Genomic DNA, 8319 nt, shown 5'->3' with positions numbered 1-8319 from the left:
AAAGTAGAGAAAGATCTGTAAATAAATCTGAACTGGTACATTAAATTAAGAACAGGAGGTAAGTAGAATTACTAAGATACAAGGAACAATAAAGCACACATGGAAGCGGTTGCTAAATTGAGAAAAGACAATCACGTTTTTAAAATGTTTAGAAGGTAACAGCAATTTACTAAGAACTGTCTGCATATGACCATTCTTTTAAACAATTTTTATAGTTCTTAGAATTTAATCATAATCTATCCTAAACCTTGCCAGGAAGGTTTATAAATGATTCAGCCAAATCCATAGACGTCTTTATTACCTCTCTCTAAGCTAGTGTATCCTACTCAAACTGTGCTATTGAGATACAGGAGGAAATAAATTAGTGATAACAGATGGCATTTAACATTGTTCTAAATATTTCATACATCTGAATATTATTCTCAGGAAAATCCTAGAGGATATATATTTATCATCATCAGCAGTAATAATGATACTTTACAATCCTAGAGTAATTATAGTTTTTAAATTTGCACATTTTTCAATTTCCTATATAAAAATTCTCTCAAAGAGAACAGCAACAACATGGAGAGTATCGTTTTTAAAAATATAATTTACTTTCAATTGAATATGATCTTTACATGAATAACATGCCCTAAAAATAAGCAAATATACTGATGTTGATATATGTATATATTCAGTAACACTTGAGTTCAGATTTTTGGAAAGGACATTTATGAAAAAGAAGGGGGTTTTTTTGGTTGTTTCATTGTACTGGGATTGAACCCAGGGTGTACTATCACTAAGCTACATCCCTATCTCTTTATTTTGAGACAAACAACAACAAAAAGTCTTGAAGCAAGGAAAACAGAATTTAAAAATTTATGAACAAAGAAGTGAAAAATTATTAGAAAGAGGTTGGGAACCAGAGAAATGTTATACTGGCCTTAAATAATAATCATATAAGTTAATTTCTCAGAGTTTAGAAAAATAACTGTTCTGCGTATGCTTTTGTTTATGCTTTGTTTTCTAGAATATACTTTAATTTCTCAGAGTTTAATTCTGCAGGAAACATCATTAACTGCATACTAGCTTTCTATCATTACCACTTAGTAACTTAAAAAAATGTAAGTTTGTTACCATGTAGTTCTATCGCTGAGCAGTCCAACCTAGATTACGCTGGCTAAAATCAAGGTGTTGTCCGGGCTGAGTTTCTTTTGGATGCTCTAGGGGAATCTGTTTCTTTGCCTTTTTTAGCTTCCAGAGGTACCCTCCTTTCTTGGTTCATGGCTGCTTTCATCCACATTCAAAGCCAGCACTGTAGCATCTCCCTGATACTGCTTATGTCATTCCATGTCTTTCCTTGACCCTTAGAGACCCTTACACTCCCTTCATCCACTTTCATGGACCCTTTATGATTAAAGGGACCCACTTGGTAGTCCTGTATATCTCCTATTATGGTTTAGATATGAAATGTCCCCCAAAACCTCATGTGTGAGAATATAGGAAATGTTCAGAGGTGATCAGATGGTGACATTTGGAACCTAATCAATGGATTAATCCACTGACATGTACTAATTGGGTGGTAACTAGGTATACAGAGTGTGGTGGGAGGAAGTAGGTCACTGAGGACATGACTTTGAGGTTTATATTTTATCCCTGGTGAGCAGAGCGCTCTCTCTCTCTCTCTCTCTCTCTCTCTCTCTCTCTCTCTCTCTCTCTCTCTCTCTCTGCTTCCTGGTTGCTGTGTCCTGAGCTGATTTCCTCTGCCATGCCCTTCTGCCATAATGTTCTACCTCACCTTGGGCCCATAGCTGTAGAGTTGGCTGGTCATGGAGTGAACCTCTAAAATGGTGAGCCAAAATACATTGTTCTTAGTGGGTCTTTTGGTCACAGAGACCAAAAAGTAGAACTCTACCTTATTTTAGGGTACTTAATCATATCTGCAATGTTGCTTTTGCCATGTAAGATAATACTCACAGGTTCCAAGGGTTAGGACTTAGACATTTTAGAAGGAAGGAGCATTATTCTGCTTACTACCAAAGATTGTGTTTAAAATCCCATTGTCTGTATGCTACCTCCTGTCTCTCTAGTACATTCTCACTCATAATTTGATTCCTCAATTCTTCAAGCCCTATAGGGCCTTCACTTTGAGGCTCCCACTTTTTCCCTCTCTCATTTCCTCGACGTCAAGGAAACAATTTCCAGGGTTACATTTACAATCCCTCCTTTATGCACACCTTCACTTCTCTTGTTACTCTTGTCATATTCACATGGCAAAACCCCAACTGTGGTTAACACAACTCTACCCCTAGTCTGCCTTGTCCTCATGTAGCCAGAGGAATACTCAATCTTGCTGAACAGTCTCATATTACAGTCAATGACCATGAACTTCAAATGGGCCCTTAAGACTGCCTAGCAATCATATTATGTCTTCCTAGTCCATTCACTTTCCCACTTTCCTGAAAAACAATTTTACACTTTCTCTCTTCTCATATCTTTTATATCTGCTTCTCCATCCTCACTCTTGGCTCATGACCTGACTCTTTCTTCACTGAAAAATGCAAGACAAGCTGGTCACAGTGGCTCATGCCTGTCATCCCAGCAACTCAAGAGGTTGAGGTAGGATGATCACACATTCAAGTCTAGCCTCAACAATTTAATGAGGCCCTAAGCAACTTAGTAAGACCCTATCTCGAAATAAAAAATAAAAAGGACTGGGGATGGGCCTGTGAACTGAATCCAAGAGGCTATGATCTTGCATATGTGAAGGGAATGAATTTATATTTTCAATAATTTTATCTGAAATCTAGCATTTCATTCAACTATGAATGTAGGTAATAAACAGTAGCATTAGGGGTGTCTATGCTTGTGGCCCAAATAGACATCATAGGTATATGAAACAGGTCTGGTAAATATTGTAGAATACTGTACATACATACTACTACTTTGAAATTGTGGTAGTTATTAGAACAAGTACTAGATGTTTTATATTGAGTTAATAAAGAAACACAGGGATTTTAGGACATCAGCCATGGCCCCCTTTCTCCCTCCCGGGAGAAGTCTGTCTTATTACTTTTAAATAAAACCTGCTTAATATGCTTGCCTTGGTGTGCTTCTCTAGTGTTCAAACTTCAACATTAGAGGGAGCAGAACTCGTCACCGGTAAATGGCAGTATCAGATTTGGAGGTTCCACCAAGATTTATGCCGAGGTATACAAGTTTTAAAGCAGGGAATTTATCAAGCTGCTATTCTCCAGATTAAACTTATCTGTATTGAAGCACCCACCCCCAGATGACTTTACAATCTGCTCTTCTCCAACCAGACTTCTACCTTGGACCCCCTCGATTGACCTGATTTTTAAAAGGGATCTCCAAACTGCTTGCTCCTCACTGCCCCCTTCCAGCTTCGAAGCAGCCAGAATTGTAGGTGCCCCCTTTTTCCTTACAGCAACATGGTGGCACTTGCCTGTAACCCCAGTGACTCAGGAGGCTGAAGCAGGAGGATCACAAGTTGGAAGCCAGCCTCAGCAACTTAGTAAGACTCTGACTCAAAATAAAAAATAAGGGATGAAATGTGGCTCAGAGGTAAAAAATAAATAAATAAATAAATAAATAAATAAATAAATAAATAAATAGAAAGAAAGAAAGAAAGAAAGAAAGAAAGAAAGAAACACACATGGCCTGGGGATGTAGCTCAGTGGTACAATGCTTGCCTAGCATGCACAAGGCCCTGGGTTTGACTATAAAAACAAACCAACAAACAAAACTCACATGTATTAAGGTATTATAGATTTGATTTTTTTAATGATTTGAAAACTGTTTCAGTATAATTAGTTTTCTTTGTATTCCTATGGTGATGCGGATCGAACCAAGGGTACTTAACTACTGAATCATATCCCCAGCCCATTTTTTATATTTTATTTTGGGGCAGGGTGTTGCTAAGTTGCTTAAGGTCTCGCTAAGTTGCTGAGGCCAGTCTCAAGCTTAGAATCCTCCTGCCTTGGCTTCCTGAGCTACTGGGATTACAGATGTGCACCAATGCACCTGGCTGGTTTTTTATGCATTTTTAAAACATTATTTTAAGGAGCATCCAAAGGTTTCACACTTCAAAGAATGCATGGCATTTATGAGGATTAAGAACCCTTCCTGCAGATGCACTGTCCATGCTTCTGTCTAAAGTCAGTTCCTCTATTTGTGCACTAGATCCCATCTTCTTTCACACAAGGTGAAGGGTTATAGAAAATAATATTCATACAAGACAGCTCACCAAGAAAAATAGAGGACAGTGTGGCTTGGGAGGAGGGAGGAGAAATTGGCCAAACATTAAACCTCTCCCAGTGCACCCTTTCCCAATAACAATGAGCCCTGAAGGGAAAAAGCAAACTTTCATTCCTTCCCAGGTTCATCCCCAGCATCTCCACCAGAAGCAAACATTCGCCCCTTTTCAGCCCCAGTGCATCTTGAAGGAAGGAGGCAAATACTGAAATGCTGGGCCCTTGACTTCCCCCATTGCAAATTCAGCCCTAAATGGAGGAAGAGCAAATATTGAAACTTTGGGAAACAATGGATCTGGGGCTGGGGGGAAGCAGTGGGCAAGAGTTGAGTACTTATCCCTGGGATCTGGACTCCTATTTCCCCAGGTAACAAGTTTCAACCTTTTCACAACTACCTTCCTAAGTTAAAGTTCTGACCTGTACAACTAGCTCCTAACTGTCCAAACTGCACGTCCGCATTCTCCAGTGAAACTATAAAAACCCAGACTCCTTCTGTAACCTGGGGGCCAGCTCCATCTCCAGTAAATGGGCCCTCCTGTGCCTGATCCATGGACCTCACTGCAGAATAAAGGAAAACTTGCTAATCTGAGGTTTGCTTCCTGTCTCCTGCCTCTGTCATTTGTGGGCCATGAGCTTACACATTGTTCCATATGTTCTCCTTTGTCTGCCAGGTCTGCCCTCTACCTTCTGTGAGGTCTGGGTCCTGGAGCTGATCTCTGTGAACAGCATCAACTAGGTGTCTTTGTGTTCTGTCTTCTGCTTGGACTCCGACAATGGGAGACACCAACAGATCATAGACCGGTAGAGTAGGGAAGAGTTGGGGTATTTATCCTCATTCCCTGCCCAGTCTTGGGTTGGCAGAAGCTTTGTTATGGCTTTGAGTGGGCAACTCTTACTGTTGGTAAAATTCCCTCTCTCGATTCATAACTGCCCCTGATTTTGCTCCTTCAAGGAGTCCTTCTGCTGGGGTGAATTCCCCAAATTCATCACCCCTTGGGACTTCCCTTAAGTCAGCCCCCATATCTACAGCAATCTCTTTAGGCTTCCTCTTTTGAGAACGCCATTTATTTTCACCAGGACCCTGACTGTTTACTACATTGGGGCTCAGAAAGTGATTTGACCAAATATCCTGCCTTAGACTTCAAACTGAGAGCACCTGGGGAGTAGCAAATGAAAGGAAGGGCTTTCTCTGAAGTTCTCTTATCTAGCTAAAGACTGACTCCACCAAAGAGGGACAAAATTGCCTTCAATCTTCTTCCTTCAATTTCAACCATGAGAAGATTGAACATATACCACAGAGGAAGAGACTGAGAAATATCACGTGCAGAATGCAAACAAACTTTGTCCCAGGCCATTGTGTGTTTTGGGTCCCATTTCTCTCTCCTACAAATCATTCGCTCTTCTTCTAAAATTGTCTACAATTCCTACTTCCTTCTACCCTGTGAAGAGTGTATTTAAGCCTCAACCATCTGGCCCTTCTTTGAGTTTTCATATTTTGTGTGGCTTCCATGCACATTTGCACATTAATAAATCTGTATGCTTTTATTCCTGTTAATCCATCGCCAATTATTTTCAGCAGACTTAAAGGCTCAAATGCTCAGAGGATGGAGGGGAAATTCTCATGACCCAGCAACAGGGACTAAAGCAGCTGGCCCTAGAAACTCTCCCAGCCCTTGTTTCATTCCCATCACAAAAGTCCTTCAGTTTTCTTGGGACTGACAGTTGCCAATTCCTAGACAGCCAAACCCATTGCTTTGGTTTGGGGTAGTTTTGAGTGCCCCCAAAGCACTGTTATGCTTTGGTCCTCAGGGTAGTGAAATCTTTAAGACAGAGAACTCAGTGGGAGGTGATTGGCAACATGAAGCAATCAGGTTTGGCCCCTTGAGTTTTCATGAGAGGGTTGTTACAAAAGGAGAAAACCTGTTCCATCCTATCCACACTCTCTGCTGCTGGTTTTAGGTGCACTCATTTGCTAGGTTCTGCATGCTCCCCTGCCATCGCTATTCAGGCTTGTGTTGAGCTTTTTGAATTTTTCAACCTCTAAAACTGTGAGCTAAATAAATGTCTTTTCTTCATACCTACCTGTCAGGTATTTTGTTATAGTGAAAAAACAAAACAAACAAACAAACTGACCAACATAGTCCACTGTCTCCAATTCCTTTCCTCTATTTCACTTTTCAACCCACTTCATTTTGACCTTTGCCTCTTCCATCCCACTGAAACTACCCGTCAAGGTCTCCAGCCATCTTCATAGGGCAAGTAATTTAATATGCAACACCCTAACATGTAATTTAATAATTTATCACTTATATTACTTATTCTCTCTCTCTCTGCACCAGAACATAAGCTCCTCCAGCCTAGGAATTTTTATTTACTTGGTTCTCTGGTGTTCCATATGTGTTTAAAACAGTGTTTATGTATGTAAATTTTTGTTGAATTTAATTGGCTGGTAATCATTGACTCTCATATGCAGAGTAACAACTGTGGCTTTTCCCCCTTAAAAGGTGAAATGGTAAAACAAAAATAAAATCAGATAAATAATTATACAATTTCATAGTGGAAATAATCATCCTGTTAAATACAATATAGAGGAGGCCTTTGGTTTTGGATTGAGTTCCTGAACTATACCCAACAGACCAGACCAAAATGGAGTTACTCATGCTGAAGCTCCACCTTACCAAGAAATTAAGTTGTTTATCTGACATTTCATGAAATCAGGAGAGTGATTAATATCCCATCCCTAAGCAACTTGTTTTAGTTGGCCTGATAAGGAGGTCCCCTTTGCTTTAACCTTGTAAGGAAAATAACTATGAAATGACCAATCCACTTTTTGTTCCTCTGTTTCTGCTTTCTTCAGCCCTTTTCTGCCTATAAAGCCAACATCCCCTGCTGAGCTCATAGGAACACTTATTCTATTTTAAAAAAACGAGGTGTTGCTCAATTCTAGAATTGTAAATGAAGTCAATTTCCTTTTCCTTTCTTTCTTTTAAAATTTTTTTAATTAATTCTTTTTTTTATGGTACCAGGAATTTAACCCAGGACTCTTTGCCACTAGGCTCCCAGATCTTTTTTTAAAAATTCTTTACATATGTATATAGGATAATAATTTTATGTCTGTCTCATTCTGCCATCCTTCCCATTCCCAGCTCCCCACATCTCCCCTCACTCCCCTCTGAATAATCCAAAATTCCTTCATTCTTCCCCACCCACCCCCCTCCATGGATCAGCATTAGCTTACCAGAGAAAATATCTGGCCTTTGGTTTTCCACATCCTTTTATTTTTATTTTATTCTTTTAATTCTTTCCTTTTTTTTTTTTTTCGGTACTAGGATTGAACATTGAACCCAGGGGCACTTAACCACTCAACTCAACAACGTCCCTATCCCTCAACTCTTTTGCTTGAGACAGGTTTTACTAAGTTGCTGAAGCTGGCTTTGAATTTGCAACCTCCTGCCATAGACTCCTGAATAGCTGGGATTAAAGGTATGTGCTACCACCCACTTAGATCTTTAAACTAATTTTGTTTAAACTGTTTGTTATTTTGTCTTTTGACAATCATAAACATAAATATAAGAAAAGAAGCCAGGTTTGGTGGCACATGCCTGAAATCCCAGCTACTTGGGAGGTGCAGGAGGACTGCAACTTCAAGGTCAGCCTTAACAATTTAGTAAGACCCTCGCTCATCAACTTAATGAGACCTTGTCTCAAAATAAAAAATAAAAAGGACTGGGGATGTATGGGAATGTAGCTCAGTGGTAAAACGCCTCTGGGTTCAATTCCCAGTACCAAAAAAGAATAAAGAAAATCATTATTTTAATCTGATTCCATAATTCTACTTCGATTCCTATCCCCCCAAATTAAACAACTACATAAGTATGTGCATTCAAGAATATTTATTCAGCAATATTTATGAAAAAATCTAAAATTCCAACAATAAAGAGGTTTAAATAAAGTATGAAGTAATCATACCATGGATAATTTAATAGCTATTCAAAATAATGAGTCGTAGAATACACAATGATTTGGGGAAATGCTTAAGCTATAAAATTTAAGGTTAAAAAAA

Source organism: Sciurus vulgaris (genome assembly GCF_902686455.1).
Source record: "Sciurus vulgaris genome assembly, chromosome: 3".
In the NCBI taxonomy this organism is placed as follows: Eukaryota; Metazoa; Chordata; class Mammalia; order Rodentia; family Sciuridae; genus Sciurus; species Sciurus vulgaris.
Note: the sequence above shows the minus strand (reverse complement) of the source record.